Source organism: Dermacentor variabilis, chromosome 9, assembly GCF_050947875.1.
Source record: "Dermacentor variabilis isolate Ectoservices chromosome 9, ASM5094787v1, whole genome shotgun sequence".
NCBI lineage: Eukaryota > Metazoa > Arthropoda > Arachnida > Ixodida > Ixodidae > Dermacentor > Dermacentor variabilis.
The window spans coordinates 14070206-14088965 of NC_134576.1; the positions used below are offsets into that span (position 1 = coordinate 14070206).

General features: G+C 43.2%; 1 protein-coding gene across 1 annotated transcript in view; it reads right to left on the reverse strand.

Annotated features, from left to right (window-relative positions):
- LOC142558616 (uncharacterized) overlaps positions 1–18760 on the reverse strand; it is a 217623-nt gene that overhangs the window by 116924 nt on the left and 81939 nt on the right. The window lies entirely within an intron of this gene.

An 18760-nucleotide genomic window follows, 5' to 3' on the forward strand; every position in this document is an offset into this window, starting at 1 on the left:
CTGCGTGAGTCACGACGTGCGAAGGAACCGGAGATGTCCAAAGAAGAGCACAGGACAGTTTATCCTCATGACGTCAAACTCAGCATCGGTTAGTCACAGCGAGTGACTAAAGCCACCAATGTCACAATAACCGGATGTCTTTTATGAGAAGGGAAAGGGCACCGATCACCGTGCGCTATTGATCTTTCCGTCCAGTCGATTCAGCTAAAAAATTACATTCTTGGCTTTTCCGGGCAATCCCAAGATCTCATTTCGTGGTAGTGTGGGACTCTGGAATAATTTTTATCACAGGGCCTTCATGGACGGGCACAAAAGCCGCGGTACACTCATTCATTCCGGCCCCATCTGAATGCGCGACCGCCATGGCCTATAGATCGAACACGTAACCTCGTCCTTGTGAGCGCAGCGCCACAGCTAGAGAAACGAGTGTGTCGACTCAATGCGTAGCACTCTCGAACAACACAACGAGTCGTTTCAGGCTGCAGAGAAGCGGCGCTGCGCAACCGCGTCAAGTTTGGCGGCATCGACAGACAACCGCACAAGGCTTCGCAACATTTCATCCTTCAATGACAAATGACGACTTCTGTGAAATTCAAGTTCACCCTACGAGGCTCAATTCCTTTCGCGAGAATTCACCTCGCCTTTCAGCGGTTACCAGAGACCGAGTCAGGATCATATTACTCATGTGTAAAGACATGGCTGATCAGGTGCCTCAGCAAGTTAGATTACTGCGAAACATGCGGAAATGTTTTGTTCTAATTCCTTGCTGCAACACCCAGTTGCAGCAAGTCATCCTAAATGTCTTTTTTGTTTTATTTACAAACGCATATCTGTAGGAACAACCGCGGGAGAGTGCTCTTATTTGCCCTATCTTCGGGTCGCAATTTAATGCGCATTTTCATTGTCACCATTTAGTGTCAATGTGGTGGTTCTCATCAATAGCGCAGGCTATTTGCAGTGACTCATCCTACACTCTAGCGTACTTACTAGAGCCCGGAGTTTAGGCAAATGCCTATTGTGTTCCTTGCTTCATAATCAACCATTTCCATTTTATGAGCATGAATTCAGTGTTAGGAAAACGGTTAGTACTCTATTTATGATGCCTATATATGCCTGTGTCTGGCATTAGGGTTTATTAATGTCTCGGTCTAATTGTAACGTTGTAGTGATGTTGAAACAAAGTAACAACAACTGCGAATCTTGAAACTAACTCTATATTGGGCGAACTGGTGTCCAGAAGACAAACTCAAATCGCAACAACAGCGGCGAGCACAGGCGACGATTGTCAAAAACCTGATCTGTGCGTTTAAGCCGTTTAACAGCGTCGGCTTTCACACATTTTACTCGGCGAAGCTTCAAGCCTAATCGCTGGCATCCGAGTGCATTCCAGAATGCAATGCACACTTCTTGTCGCGCATACAGTCTGATAACACAAGGTTCGGCGAGAAAATACACAGCCGATAAAATCAACGATAACATTCGATTATGTTCCAGTCATGCAGGCGCTTGTTGTGCTGAACGATAACATTAAGTTGTTAGCAGATGAAATATAGTCCCCGAGAAGAAGATAAATAGGTACAGGTGTCATTATGAATGGCCTTTTAGGGCTCATTAGTGCCTATTTTCAACATCAGCTTGTACGAAACCGTCTTTAGCCAACAGTTTCGCTTTCAACTACAGTTGAAGATTCCCCATGCTTTCTGGCAACCTCAATTGTTCTGAACTCTATCTGGTTCAACCAAACCCGGACAGGCGAGTGTTAGTTACGGTTTTCAAGAAACATGCGTTCTCCAAGTGGTTCCCGGACATCCTACCTAATTTTTTTCAATTTCTTTTTTTTGTGAATTTTAGACGGGTTGAAGCGCAGGAAGCGGTTGTCTTGGTGCGTCCGTCTAGCTTACCTCCGCTCAGCCTTGCCACTCGCTCAGCCATATCACACGTTGGATCGCGCTAGGTCATCTGCTTCTGTTGTCGTCCCAAGTATGAGGATAGGAAAGACAAGACAGACAACCTTCATCAGGCGTGCAACGAACGGAAGACGCAGGAAACCAGGTCAGCCAAGCATTAGGCGAAGATGCAAGGTAAATATACGTGGTAGCGAAGCTTCCATAGGAGCCCATACGTTCAAAACATGGCGGTCCATTGGCGGTTCATGGGGCTTAGCGCCATCTGTATGTGGTGGGAACACTTCTGGCGGAAGGAAAAATAATGTGACGCCATGTCCGTTAAAAGCAGAAGTAACGTCATTTTGTTTTCGAAGGCGCGAAATTCGTTTTGTTGTCGTTCATTTGGAGCTATATATTCGAATGCCCCGCCATTCGACTTGATGGGCGTTTCGAGCTTTCAGCGTGGAAAGCGATGCAGGAAAAGGCCAGCCGCACGGTTGTCGAAATCGCATCCCCGCACAGAACATACTTTCTTTGGAGGCCAAAGAAAGGTTTAGGTGTAGAGTGCTGATCATATTCTCGGATGCCAAGCCCGTCGGCCAGCGCAGTCGCACGAAAACAACTACACAATTATCTGGCGGTCGTAACTCACTACTTTTGACTGAGCAGATTAAGGAGCGATGAAGTTACCCACGTCACCAAATTCAGACAAACTTCGACAAGCAAGAAAGCACAAACTGTGAGGGGGGCGTATTTCAACAGGTGAACTTTACGAGTGCACCTTTCTGCCCACTTCAAGACGTGCATTGCATTGCGAGTGATAGTGGCGTCAACGCCCCCTGTAGCGATGGGCGCCGAAAAGAAATGCATTTATTAATATTAATAAATTAAACTTATATTTTCTTAACTCGTCACGAATATATAGAATTGACAAGAAATTTTATTTTCGTTGAATGAATCTAACTGTCTCGTTTGAATTAAAAAACGAGTTTTTCTTTCCCAATGTTTGTTCCCTCCACACATAGTCGCGCTTCAATCACTGCTCCCATAACCACCCGTGCTGATGTCGGTGACAATCTGTACTTAACCGCTTTTCGCCCGAAGCTTCGCGACCTATTTGAATCGACCTTGGAAGATGGCTAAATCGGAGCATCACATGGGCAGCGTCGCTCTGTGGTGTTCTAACACTGGGAATTCCAGTTCTGGGAAGTTCTTCGAATTTCCTAACGATAGCTAGTAAGCAAGGTAAGCAAAAGTATGTCACTTTATTTTCTGAGCAAGTATTCATTCATAACAAACTAGTTCTGTGGAAGCCTGAGTGAACTGACATAGGAGCGGTGTCGCTCGACCGATTCCTTATGACGGTAGCCCATCTACTGTCGGTGAAAAACTTATACTGAAGTGCTTGAGGGCCGTGTTTGTTGGGCTATACATTTATGCACTCTTTACTTTGTCCACACATACTACCATGATATTTTATCAAATTTCAAGATCAATTACGGCAAAAGGATTCACGCGGATAATTTCTCGTTGCGTTTTGATGCACGTTTGCTAAGATATTGTATTGTAGAAGCTTGAAGCTCCCTATTTTATCTGAATTTTGTAGCGTAGATGGCACCATACGATAAGTCACCTTGCTTTGAGCTCTGCTTCGGTGTGTCTAGAAACGTTTCTAATTCTAGGAGCGCCAGAGGAGATATGCTGGTAGAATTCGCAGAAAGAAATAATATTCCAATAATGAACACCTATTTCAGGCAGCGTAGCAACAGAAAGTTGACCTGGAAAAGCCCTAATATCGAAACCAGAAATGAAATTGATTCCATACTATCTGCCGCCCCCAACATATTGCAGGATAAAATAGTGATAGGCAGGGTAAAGTGGAGGGATCATAGGTTAGTGAGGGCTAGGATTCACCTTAATTTCAAGAGAGAAAGAGTGAAATTGGTCAATAAGAAACAGGTCAACCTAGAGGCAGTGAGGGTGAAATCAGACAAACTGAGGCTAGCATTTGCAAAAAATAGAATAAATAGAAATACAAAAATATAATGTGCAATAGAAGTCGGTGGTAACTCCGTTAGACAGGATACCAGTAAGCTGTCGCAGGAGACAAAAGATCTGATCAAGAAACGCCAATGTATGAAATGAAAGCCTGTAACCCTACAGCTAGAATAGAACTGGTAGAACTTTCGAAATTAATCAACAAGCGTAAGACAGCTGACATAAAGAAGTATAACATGGATAAAATTGAGCACGCTCTCAGGAACGGAGGAAGCCTAAAAGCAGTGAAGAAGAAACTAGGAATTGGCAAGAATCAGATGTATGCGTTAAGAGACAAAGCCGGCTGTATCATTACTAATATGGATGAGATAGTTCAAGTGGCTGAGGAGTTCTATAGACATTTATACAGTACCAGTGGCACCCACGCTGATAAAGGAAGAGAGAGTAGTCTAGAGGAATTCGAAATCCCACAGGTAACGCCGGAAGAAGTAAAGAAAGCCTCGGGAGCTATGCAAAGGGGGAAGGCAGCTGGGGAGGATCAGGTAACAGCAGACTTGTTGAAGGATGGTGGGCAGATTGTTCTAGAGAAACTGGCCACCCTGTATACGCAATTCCTCATGACTTCGAGCGTACCGGAATCTTGGAAAAACGCTAACATAATCCTAATCCATAAGAAAGGGGACTCCAAATACTTGAAAAATTATAGGCCGATCAGCTTACTGTCCGTTGCCTACAAAGTATTTACTAAGGTAATTACAAATAGAATCAAGAACACATTAGACTTCCGTCAACCAAAGGACCAGGCAGGATTCCGTAAAGGCTACTCAACAATAGACCATATTCACACTATCAATCAGGTGATAGAACAATGTGCGGAATATAACCAACCCTTATATATAGCTTTCATTGATTACGAGAAAGCGTTTGATTCAGTCGAAACCTCAGCAGTTATGGAGGCATCGCTGAATCAGGGTGTAGACGAGCCGTATGTAAACATACTGAAAGATATCTATAGCGGCTCCACAGCCACCGTAGTCCTCCATAAAGAAACCAACAAAATACCAATAAAGAAAGGCGTCAGGCAGGAAGATACGACTTCTCCAATGCTATTCACAGCGTGTTTACAGGAGGTATTCAGAGACCTGGATTGGGGAGAATTGGGGATAAGAGTTAATGGAGAATACCTTAGTAACTTGCGATCTGCTGATGATATTGCCTCGCTTAGTAACTCAGGGGACCAACTACAATGCATGCTCACTGACGTGGAAAGGCAAAACCGAAGGGTGGGTCTAAAAATGAATCTGCAGAAAATTAAAGTTATGTTTAACAGTCTCGGAAGAGAACAGCAGTTTACGATAGGTAGTGAGGCACCGGAAGTGGTAAGGGAATACATCTACTTAGGACAGGTAGTGACTGCGGATCCGGATCATGAGACTGAAATAATCAGAAGAATAAGAATGGGCTTGGGTGCGTTTGGCAGGCATTCTCAGATCATGAACAGCAGGTTGTCATTGTCCCTCAAGAGAAAAGTTTATAATAGCTGTGTCCCACCAGTACTCACGTACGGGGCAGAAACCTGGAAGCTTACGAAAAGGGTTCTACCTAAATTGAGGACGACGCAACGAGCTATGGAAAGAAGAATGATAGGTGTAACGTTAAGGGATAAGAAAAGAGCAGATTGGGTGATGGAACAAACGCGAGTTCATGATATCTTAGTTAAAATCAAGAAAAAGAAATACGGATGGACAGGACACGTAATGAGGAGAGAAGATAACCGATGGTCGTTAAGAGTTACAGAATGGATTCCAGGGGAAGGGAAGCGTAGCAGAGGGCGGCAGAAAGTTAGGTGGGCGGATGAGATTAAGAAGTTTACAGGGACAACATGGCCACAATTAATACATGACCGGGGTAGTTGGAGAAGCATGGGAGAGGCCTTTGCCCTGCAGTGGGCGTAACCAGGCTGATGATGATGATGATTTGCAAAAAAAATGCAGCCTTAGAACAGAGGGACGATGATGACATACACTTAATGCGTGAAACTGTAACTAGGCTGGCTTCAGAGGCAGCAATGGAAGTGGGAGGCAAGGCACCAAGGCAACCAATAGGCGAGCTCTCCCAAGTAACAAAGCACTTAATAAAGAAACAACAAAGAATTAAAGTGTCGAAGTCACAAGATAAGATAGAGTTCACGGAACTGTCAAAACTGATCAGCAAGGCGAAAATAGACGATATTCGAAACTATTACGTGAGAAATGCGGAAGAAGCCGTAAAAAACGGACACAGCTTGAAATCATTGAGGATGAAACTTGGCAGTGGACGAACGAAGATGTATGCACTCAAAGATAAGGATGGTAATATCATCAGCCATGTCGAAGGTATAGTAAATGTAGCGGAAGAGTTCTATACTGACCTATACAGTACCCAGAGATGTCAGGATACCTCCACTACAAATAGTAATGAACTAGATACAGAAACTCCTCCTACAACAAGCGATTTATTTATTTATTTATTTTAAATACTTTCAAGGCCCGTAGGCGCTACAGAAAGGAGTGGTACATATACATAGAAAAAAAAATGCAGATGAATGAATAAAACATTTGTTAGATGGCATGGAGAACAGCAGTCTTGAACCCCGATGAGTCTATAATAGTAGCGACCGATGCGGGGAGGTGGTTCCAGTCATTGCAGGCGCGAGGTAAAAAAAGAGTAATAGTACGCGTTCGTGTGACAAGATGGCACGAAAACTTTATGAAGGTGATCGCTGCCGGATGAAAAGTAGGAAGGACGAGTAAGTAGTTTTGCTTTTAATACCGGGTTGTGGTAAATCTTGTGGAAAAGGCAGAGGCGACTGTATGCACGACGTACTGAAAGTTCCGGTATGTTAAGGGTTTGCTTCATGAGTGTTACGCTAGCATGACGAGAGTAATTAGATAGAATAAAGCGGCACGCGCGGTTCTGAATGGCTTCGAGGGAGAGGGTTAGTGATATTTGAGGGGGATCCCAGATGGCCGAGGCATACTCTAATTTTGATCGAACGAGTGTTTTGTAAAGCGTCAGTTTTAAAGATGCAGGAACGGCGTAAAAGTTTCTGCGTAGGTAGCCTAGCGTGCGATTAGCGTTAGAAGTTATAAATTCAACATGCTTGTGCCATGATAGATCGTGAGTGATGTAAAGGCCGAGATACTTGTAAAAATTAACTTGACTGAGAGGAGCGCTATTCAGAAAGTACATGCGTGTGTCAGTATTGTTAGAGCGGCGTGATATGCGCATATATTTACATTTATTTGTGTTTAGTTTCATGTTCCACGCATTGCACCATTTAGATAAATTGTTAAGGTCTTCTTGTAGTTTAGTGGAATCGGAGGGGTCACTAATCCTATGATATATTACGCAGTCATCGGCAAATAGGTTAATTGAAGACGATTTCACGCAATCAGGGAGATCGTTAATATAAATTAGAAAGAGCAGAGGCCCGAGGACGGATCCCTGCGGGACCCCTGATGTAACTGATTAAAAAGCAGAGGAAGCGTTATTGGCAGTTACGTACCGAGTTCGATTGGAAAGGAAGTCCTTAATCCAGGCTAATACTAAAGGATCAATGTTAAGCTGATCGAGTTTAAGGTTTAGTAGATCGTGTGTTACGGTATCAAAGGCCTTAGCATAGTCCAAGAAAATACAGTCAACGTCAAAGTTATTGTCAGATGCAGCAAAAAGATCATTAGTAAAGCAAGCTAGTTGGGTTTCGCACGAGTACATTTTTCTGAAGCCATGTTGACAGGAATGAAAAAATGAATTGGTTTCCAAAAATTCAACAAGATGAGAGTAAATGATGTGTTCCAAAAGTTTGCATGAGATGCTTGTCAATGAAATGGGATGGTAGTTCTCGGGAGCATGCGCATTGCCTGATTTTGGGACTGGAACCACCTTTCCTTTCTTCCAGTCACGCGGGAGCGAAGAATACTGCAACGACTGCGCAAAAATTTTAGAAAGAATAGCAGATGAAAACACCTCAGTGCATTTCAATATTTTTGAATTAATACTATCAGGCCCACTGGCAGACGAAATCTGCAGATTATTGATTAGCCGGCTAATACCAACCCAGTCAATTATTATGGGATCCATCACAGGGAAGTTTGAACTTGGTGCACTCGGTAAATTGACGATGATATTGGCATTAAGGAAAAAGACAAACGCCTCATTCAAAACGCTGCAACATTGATTAGATGGAACACTGGTGTCATCAGGGCAAGTTAAGAGCACAATGTTTGTTTTAGTGCCATTAACAACACTCTAAAACTTGCTCGGACTCGTTTGAAGAAACGAGGGCAGTGTAACATTAAAGAAGGTAGTTTTAGCGTTACTAGACATTTGGATGTACTCAGTTTCCACTTGACGGTATGTTGACCAATGAGCGGGGAGATTTGATGGCTTAGCCCGGCGGAATAACCGTTTCTTTTTGTTGCGCAGGCGTTTAAGAGAGTTGTTGAACCATGGTGATGTAGTGTTTGAGGGCATCTTTCGTTGAGGTATATAACTGTCAATTAAAGATAGTAGTTTATTTTTGAAAAGTTGCCAGTTATCCTCAACTGAGCGTTCGTCAAAACCGGGGATGTAAGCGGCTGTGAATGATTCCATTTCTGCCTTGATAGAAGCCGTATCGGCGTGCTTGTAATCGCGAACAACCTTAAAGCTCTTTTTAGTAGAAACATGGGCACGCAAAGTGAAATGAATAATTAAGTGGTCACATAAACCAGGGATATATGCAAGTTTGGAAACCAGATCAGGTGTAGTAGTAAAAATGAGATCAAGGATATTAGCGGAAACTGCAGTAGTACGAGTAGGTTCATCAACAAGTTGTGCGAGGTTGAAATCCGAACAAACACCAAGAAACTGTGCGCATTCCGAAGAACTTTTTGCGATAGTGGCGGTACCACTGTGCCATGATATGTTTGGAAAGTTGAAATCTAACAGAAAAAAAGGCAACGTGGGGTATCGCGTAACTATATCATTTAAGACGTCATGAAGTTCATCACAGAAAGAACGGGGTGCAGTTGGGGGTCTGTAACACACGCAAAAAATGCAATCCCTATTGTCAATGGTAATACGCACGCACACCGCTTCTAAAGCTGGCACGACTGGGACACTTGAGGAAGGAAACTCTTCATGAACAGCGATCAAGACACCACCACCGATACGAACATCGCGGTCATATCAATAAATAGCGTATTTCTTTTCACAGTCAAAGATTTCACTGCTTTGAACTTTTGCAGAAAGCCATGTTTCTTATAGAATAACAATATCAGCGGAACATGAATCAATATGAGCCGAGAGTGCTGCTCGCTTGTTGAGCATACTACGTACATTGGTAAAAAGAAGAGACACATCATTTGCATGGCGGGAAGATAGCTACGCAGACGAATTGCCAGTATTGTTTAAAGGTGGGCTGCGATTACCATGTGACTCACGAGGGCAGTCAACTTCACAAACGTTATCTGTGGATGCGCAGTAGATTTAGCGCTTTTTGTTGATGATAAGTTTGTTAAAGCGCAGTGAAAAAGGTTGACCGCTAGATTTTCCATATTCAATTAATTTTTTTCGTGACAAGCGTGTTGATCTGCAGAAGTCTTCGCCTACAGAGATGCCAGCTGTTTTCAGCTTCGCTTTCTGAGAAAGAACAAACTCATGTTTTAAAAGACGCAAACTTGACAATAACTGGGCGTGTCTTTAGTTGCACAAAGGAACCCAGCCTGTGCGCTCTGTCGATCATATTATCGGTAACGTTCAAGCTTAGATGACGCGACAGTAGATCTTTAATACAGTCTTCGGACTGTGCCCACGTCTCATTAGCATTGTCAGCTATGCCATAAAATAATAAATTGTCCCTTCTAGACCGATCTTCCAATTCGTCGAGCCTTGAGTTGAGTACGGCACCTTTATTCCTAACAGTTTCATGAACAAGGCGGTTAATTTCAGTTGGCGCCGACGCATTTTCAATAGATTCAAGAACACATTCTAAAGTTACCAATCTTTCTGTAAGATCTGAAACTTTCTGCGTAAGTGCCCCTTTGTTTTCCTTTAACTCGGCCAAGGATTCCATTACTTCCGCATGACGCTTGTCAAATTTTGTCGACAAGGCATTAATGGCGTCAAGCGGTTCCTTGTGCGATTTGCTAGGGTCAGGCTGGGGAGGACCGGGGTTTTGTTTTACGTCACCGCTTACCATCAGTAGTTTAACGACAAATATACAGTCATTCAAGGTATCACAAACAACACTTGGGCACGGGAAGAGCAAGAGACATCGGTTGCTTGAACGTTTACAATAAAGACATGGGGCTGCACCAACCTGCATATGAAAGCAGAAGGGGATTTTGAGCAACAACATCGTCGCTGCTCTCCCGTGCTCACTGAAGGCGGAAAGCCGATGCAAGTCCTTTAAATCCCGGCGGCAAAATGCTGTCGGTGGCAATGCTGATGCCGTGCTTGACCATGATGGGGAGGTGGCACCAGGGCAAAGCTCGTACTGGACGTAATCGCTCGCTGTCGCCGAAGGTATCAAGAGCGGTGATGATAACGGCAACGGCGTCGATGCAGGGGCAGTTGGTCCAAGCGCAGGCGCGGATAGCCATCCGAAGAATAAGGCGATTAACTGCATATGAAAGCAGAAGGGGATTTTGAGCAACAACATCGTCGCTGCTCTCCCGTGCCCACTGAAGGCGGAAAGCCGATGCAAGTCCTTTAAATCCCGGCGGTAAAATGCTGTCGGTGGCAATGCTGATGCCGTGCTTGACCTTGATGGGGAGGTGGCACCAGGGCAAAGCTCGTACTGGACGTAATCGCTCGCTGTCGCCGAAGGTATCAAGAGCGGTGATGATAACGGCAACGGCGTCGATGCAGGGGCAGTTGGTCCAAGCGCAGGCGCGGATAGCCATCCGAAGAATAAGGCGATTAACTGCATATGAAAGCAGAAGGGGATTTTGAGCAACAACATCGTCGCTGCTCTCCCGTGCCCACTGAAGGCGGAAAGCCGATGCAAGTCCTTTAAATCCCGGCGGTAAAATGCTGTCGGTGGCAATGCTGATGCCGTGCTTGACCTTGATGGGGAGGTGTCACCAGGGCAAAGCTCGTACTGGACGTAATCGCTCGCTGTCGCCGAAGGTATCAAGAGCGGTGATGATAACGGCAACGGCGTCGATGCAGGGGCAGTTGGTCCAAGCGCAGGCGCGGATAGCCATCCGAAGAATAAGGCGATTAACTGCATATGAAAGCAGAAGGGGATTTTGAGCAACAACATCGTCGCTGCTCTCCCGTGCCCACTGAAGGCGGAAAGCCGATGCAAGTCCTTTAAATCCCGGCGGCAAAATGCTGTCGGTGGCAATGCTGATGCCGTGCTTGACCATGATGGGGAGGTGGCACCAGGGCAAAGCTCGTACTGGACGTAATCGCTCGCTGTCGCCGAAGGTATCAAGAGCGGTGATGATAACGGCAACGGCGTCGATGCAGGGGCAGTTGGTCCAAGCGCAGGCGCGGATAGCCATCCGAAGAATAAGGCGATTAACTGCATATGAAAGCAGAAGGGGATTTTGAGCAACAACATCGTCGCTGCTCTCCCGTGCCCACTGAAGTCGGAAAGCCGATGCAAGTCCTTTAAATCCCGGCGGTAAAATGCTGTCGGTGGCAATGCTGATGCCGTGCTTGACCATGAGGTGAGGTGAGAAGGCCTTTACAAGACATGAAACGAGGAATAGTGGCAAGAGAAGATGGAATAACAGTCGATTTAATCAAAGATGGAGGAGTCATAATGTTTACAAAACTGGCAGCTGTTTATACGAGGCAACCATCGACTGCAAGGGTCCCAGTAAACTGGAAGAATGCAAGCAGTATACTAATACACAAGAATGGAGACGTTAAAGAATTCAAAAATTATAGGCCCATTAGTTTACTCCCAGTATTATATAAAATATTCACCAAAATAATCTCCAATAGAATAAAGGCAACAATGGACTTTAGTCATCCAAGGGAACAGGCTGGCTTCAGAAATGAATGCTCTACAATGGCACACATCCATGTCATGAATCAGGTAATCAAGATATTCGCACATTGCAATAATCCTCTCAATATGACTTTCATAGATTACGAAAAGCATTTGATTCAATAGAGAGACCAGCAGTCATATAGGCATTACACAATAAAGGAGTACCGACAGCTTACGTAAATACCATGGAAATTGCCTACGGAGATTCCACAGCTACCTTAATTCTGCACAAGAAATGTAGAAAGAAGCCAATAAAGAAAGGGGTCAGAAAAGGATAAACAATCTTTCCAATGCTATGCACTGCGTGTTCGTAAAAAAATATTCAAGCTGTGAAACTTGGAAAGCTTAGGAGTAAAGGTCGACGGTGAATATATCAGCAACCTTCGGTTTGCAGATGACATAGTTCTATTCAGCAACACTGCAGACGAGTTACAACATATGATTGAGGACCTTAACTGAGAGAGTGTAAGATTGGGGTTGAAAATTATTATGCAGAAGATAAAGATAATGATGAATAGCCGGACAAGGGAACAAGAGTTCAGGATCGCCAGTCACGCCTAGAGTATGCGAAGGAGTACGTTTATCTAGGTCAACTAATCACAGGGAACCTTGATCATGAGAGTGAAATTCATAGAAGAATAAAAATGGGTTGGATCGCATACGGCAGGCATTGTCAGCTCCTGACTGGAAGCTTAGCATTATCATTGAAAAGGAAAGTGTACAATTTGTGCATTTTACTGGTGCTGACATATGGGGCAAAGACTTGGAGATTGACAAAGAAGCCTGAGACCAAATAAAAGACCGTGCAAGGGGGCGATGGAACGAATAATGCTAGGCATACTGGATTCGGTTTTGAATCACTCATTGACTGCCCAACTAGGGTAGCCTCTCGTGGGAGCAGTACGCTTATTGATCACGTGTTATCTAACATATCACCACCGCCTTGCTCCTGGGTTATTAATACTGACATAACCGATCATTTTCCTGTTTTTCTTACATTTAACAATGAAATACATGAGAACGATAATAGCTACTTTACTTCCGTATTTAGTGCAGATACCTTTATTGAAGCCATCAGTAAAACTCATTGGTCGCCAATTAATTCTTTGTCTGATCCCGAAGAAGCACTAAACAAATTCTGCAATTCATTTTTATTGGCCGTTTCAACTAACACACGCACTGTTAAATGTGGGAAAAAGTATAAATATCCGTGCAACCCATGGATGACGGACGGTCTTCTGGAAAGTTTAAGAAAGAAGGAAAACATGTACAAGAAAAGTAAACGTCAGCCCTTTAATACTAGACTAGCTAGACGCTATAGTAGGTACTGTAAATTACTGAATGTTTTACTTAAACAGGCAAAAAAAAGTACTATGAAAATAAATTTGATCAGAATAAGGACAACCCCAAAAAGCAATGGCAGTTATTGAACTCTTTTCTAAACAAATCGTCTGTTGATGCCTCTATAACCAAAATAAATTACAATGGTCTCACTCTTTCTGAGCCCAACGAAATTGCTAACGCGTTTTCGGACTACTTTTCTTCTGTTTACACTAATACCAACGTACATGCGCAATTTCATAATATTTTGAGCCGTACGACACAATCATTCTTCTTGTTACCAGCTACACCAAATGAAGTGTGCTCCACGATTGCTAACCTTAAAAATACAGGGCCTGGCTTAGACAATATTTGTGTCAGGCATTTAAAACTGGTTGCGCATTTAGTTTGCGACACGCTCTGTAATATTATCAACCTTATGTTCAAAGGTGCATTCCCTTCATTTTTAAAAAATGCAAAGATTATTCCTGTTTTTAAAAAAGGCGACAAAAATACAGTTAATAATTAGCGACCAATTGCAATTCTTTCCTGCCTTAGTAAACTAATTGAGAAATTATTTGTTAAACGTCTTAATAACTACTTAACAAAGTTTAAATTGCTAAAGAACAATCAATTTGGTTTCCGCCCAGGAAGTTCCACGAATCTAGCTGTTCTATCTCTAACTGACTACATAAAAAAATGTATTGACTCGGGAAACTTAGTCGGATCTGTATTTTTAGACTTCAGTAAAGCTTATGACACGGTTAACCATCAAGCCCTGTTTAATAAACTTGACTCTTATGGTATAACCGGTCCTGCGCTAACATTCTTAAAAAATTATTTACGTGACCGGCCATACACAGTACATGCAGCAAATACTTTCTCAGTAACAAAATGTATTAACCAAGGTGTACCACAGGGATCAGTTCTGGGCCCTTTCCTTCTTCTTTTATATATTAATGATCTTCCTGATTCTCTTAACTCCACCAACTGCGTTCATTGCATTTTATACGCAGATGGCACAACCACAGCTTCATCTGACAAATCTGTTACTACTCTTACTTCTAAGTTAAATATCGCATTAAGTAACATTATAAAATGGTGTAGCAACAATTACTTAGTTCTTAATCCTTCAAAAACTAAATTTATGTTATTCAAAAGTGCTCAAAGGGCCTTAACTTCTATTCCTGAAGTAAAGCTTGGAAGTCATTCAATTCCCGTTAGCACTGATGTCACTTTTCTTGGCATATATCTTGACCCTAAACTTACATTTCGCTCTCACTTCCAACATCTCAAACACAAGACTGCGTTTGGTATACGTGCATTAATTAAAGCTCGCCCTTTTTTTTCTCGTGAGGCTCTGCTAGCGTTGTATTATGCGTTCATTCATAGTCACATTAATTACGGCATTGTTTCATGGGGCAAAACGTACGCTTGTCACTTATCATCAATTCAACATATCCAAAATCAGTCAATACGCATTATCACTTCTAGCTCCATGCAATCCAATGCCTCTTTGTTACTTCGCGCGTATAATATCTTGTGTATTAATAATTTGTTCCAGTTTAACATACTCGTCTTACTCCACAAGTTGCTTCATAATAACCTTATGTATCCGTTCATTGCAACTGACCTTTTGCAGAATAAAAATATGACCAGATTTGCGGCTAACAACAATTTCTTGTTACCCATGGTTCATACCAATTACGGCAAAAAAACATCTTCCTTCGCTGCAATTTCTCTTTGGAATGAATTACCATCAACCATAAAAACTTGTACTTCTCTTGCAATTTTTAAAAATCACATTAAGCATCATTTACTGCGTTAACTTAACTACGATCTAGCGGTGTACCTCTGACATTTATCTCACATGTCATTTGTTGTATTTCATCCATGCATTTTTCCGACTTTCTGTTATAACGTGCTTTTTCGTGATTGATTGTAAATGACATGTATAATGATGTATCTGATCTGTAGATGTTGTTTATAATACGCTAATTTGCTGACTATTGATGTCACCATCAATGTTGTTAGTATTAACCGAGGGTCCCACTACAGTTCTTTCACTTTGGGACCCTCGTCTGTATATTTCTTATGTAATTACTACTTTTTTGTTTGGAACTAATAAATCTGAATCTGAAAAAAAAAAGAGACAGCAATAGAGCGATTTAGATCAAAGAGCAAATGGGTATCGGATATTCTAATGGACATTAGGAGAAAGAAATGTAGCTGGGCAGGTGACGTAATGGGCAGGTTTGATAACCGTTGGACCATTAGTGTTGCAGAAGGGGTACCAAGAGTAGGGAAACGCAGTCTAGGATGGCAGAAGACTACGTGAAGCGATGAAATTAGGAAATTCGCGGGCGCTAGTTGGAATCTTTGGCGCAAGACAGGGGTAATTGGTGATCGCAGGGAGAAGCCTTCGTCCTGAAGTGGACATAAAATAGGATGATGTTGATGATGATAACAATCATGATGATGATGGTGATGATGATTAGCTACTTCCTGTTTATGCAAATTGATGTAGCCAGTTTAAAATTCTGTGGGTCCTTTCTTCGCATACCGTCAATGAAATACGTGTAATATTGTACTCTAGATTCTTTGTCTAAGCCACAACATGTCTCGCCGTCATAAGATACGCGATAGTCAAGTTTCGGGTAACCAGCCTGTGATGGCTAATTTTCGCATTGCTTTGGACGTTGTGGAATCTATGTGCGCTCATTATGTACAAATTTTAGTTGTGAATCAACAGATGGACATTTTCGCACTACATGTAGGTGTCTTTTTGCCCTACGGAATGTGTGAATTAAAAGGAAAACGTTCAACTTTTAATTGTGTTGAGTTTTCGATGACTGAGAAATCGGCCACCTTGAGTTGATCCACCTCACAACACATAGACAAAATAAACGATTGATGGTGCTAGGAAGTTATTTTCTTTATACTACAGCCCACAATATCTGTGGACTAGTTAAACTGTAGCTCTAAACATAACCACAAGTTAGGAATTTCAAAGCTACTTCTTTCCCGAAGTTACTAAGTGCAAAATATTGCGTGTGAATACTGATAGTTAACGACGGTTTGCTATATAAGTATTTTTCATAATAATTCATAATTGCAGTATCGTGTCCTAGTGCGTTAAAAAATGAATAGAAGCTTCTGAGCTAAACGCAGCAGAAGAAAGCTCTTCGTAAACATGGCAAACATTAGCGGATTGTGCTCCGTGACTTGGCCAATGCCGCGCGGCAGCTTTGGCCAAATTCAGCACGAACACAGGCCACTTTCATGCGAAGTGGGAAAGGGGGACTTTGCGACTAGCCTCCTCCTCCCGGCTGCGGGCCCTATGCATCTACCTTCTGACTTCATAAGTGACTTTATGAATCTACTGTTTTGTTTGTGAATTATTTCCAGTTGGATATCCGGCAACCACCAGTGATGGAAGCGGCGCTGCCCCCGCGTATCCGCATAAGTACGTGTGTCCCAAGGTATACCTAGACAGATTCCGCACTCTGGTTCAGTCACACTACGCCGATCCAGTCTACGTTAGTGCTCTGATGCCCGTCAAGCAGTCTACTCTGCGCTTCTCATCATCATCATCATTATCATCATCATCATAAGCCTGGTTACGCCCACTGCCGGGCAAAAGTCTCTCCCATACTTCTCCAACCCTGGTCATGTACTAATTGTGGCCATGTCGTCCCTGCAAACTTCTTAATCTCATCCGCCCACCTAACTTTCTGCCGCCCCCTGCTACGCTTCCCTTCCCTTGGAATCCAGTCCGTAACCCTTAATGACCGAGTTTTTTAGCGCACGAAAAGGAACGAAAGACAGTGGCAAGACGCGGACACAGCGCTAACTTCCAACAATTGTTTTACTCCACGAAGCGGTACACATATATATAGGTAACACACTCCACCGCACGCATGCGCTATGTACTGATTTTCAATCAAATGAGACAGCAACGAGACATGTGTAATGGAAAGTTAAGATGATATCAAAGATGAAAGAACGACCATGCATAGCATAAAATTTTTTTTTGTAATTGCAAGATCAAAATCTCATCTCGATCAGACCAGCCCCTGCGTCTCGTTTAAAAAATCGAATTCTTTTTTTTTGAAATATCGATTGAAGGCCCGCTAACACAAGCGCTCCCTAAACTAGCGATCTTCACCGCTTAATAATCTCACGTGTTGTTTGCGCTGCGCTTCTTCCTGTCACCGTGCACTGTTTATAAATGGGACTGCACCCATGCTTGCTGCAGTGAAAAGTCAGATGCCCCAGTCCTCCAGTTCGCACATTATTTGCGTGGTCACGCAACCTGTCATTTACGCACCTTCCTGTTTGGTCGACGTATTCTTTGCCGTACGACAAGGGCAGTTCATACACGATATTCTTCTCACGAAGAACGTATCCTTCGTTGTGATTTGTCCGGCAACTGCGCTTCTCAGAACCACAGTAGCTGGCCTTGCACAAGTTGGACAGCTTGATTGCCGCTGAAAAGATGACGCTTATATTTGCGTTATTGCCAATCTTGTTCAGTCTGTGCGAGATAACGTCGATGTACGGAATGATTGCGCGTTTCTGCTTCACTCGCGCATTCTCCGGTGAACTGCTCATCCTGACAGGATGAGCAGTTATCCTAGGATAACGCTAGAACGTTATCTAGTGAAGTGAGTCTAGCGGTGCTATTGGAGGAATTAGAGGCCAGTAAATGGGATATAATAGGGCTCAGTGAAGTTAGGACAAAAGAAGCATATACAGTTATAAAAAGCGGGCACGTCCTGTGCTACCGGGGCTTAGCGGGGCGACGAGAACTAGGAGTTGGATTCCTGATTAATAATGATATAGCTGGTAACATACAGGTATTCTATAGCATTTACGAGAGGGTGGCAGGTCTTGTTCTGAAACTCAATGAGAGGCACAAATTGAAGGTCCTACAGGCCTACGCGCCTACATCCAATCATTATGACCAGAAAGTCGAAAGTTTCTATTGAGACGTGGAATCACCGATGGGTAAAGTCAAAACAATATACACTATAATACTGGGCGAATTTAATGCCAAGGTAGGCAAGAAGCAGGCTGGAGACAAGGCAGTGGTGGAATATGGCATAGGCACTAGGAATAGCAGGGGGGAGTTATTAGTAGAGTTTGCAGAACAGAATAATATGCGGATAATGAATACCTTCTTTCGCCAGCGGGATAGCCGAAAGTGGACGTGGGGGAGCCCGAATGGCGACACTAGAAATGAAATAGACTTTATTATCTGCGCTAACCCTGGCATCATACAATATGTGGACGTTCTCGGCAAGGTGCGCTGCAGTGACCATAGGATGGTAAGAAATCGAATTGAGGAGGGAACGGAAGACTTGAGGAGGAAACGAAAGAAACTGGTGCATAAGAAGCCGATCAATGAGTTAGCGGTAAGAGGGAAAATAGAGGAATTCAGGATCAAGCTACCGAACAGGTATTCGGCTTTAACCCAGGAATAGGACTTTAGTGTTGAAACAATGAACGACAATCTTATAGG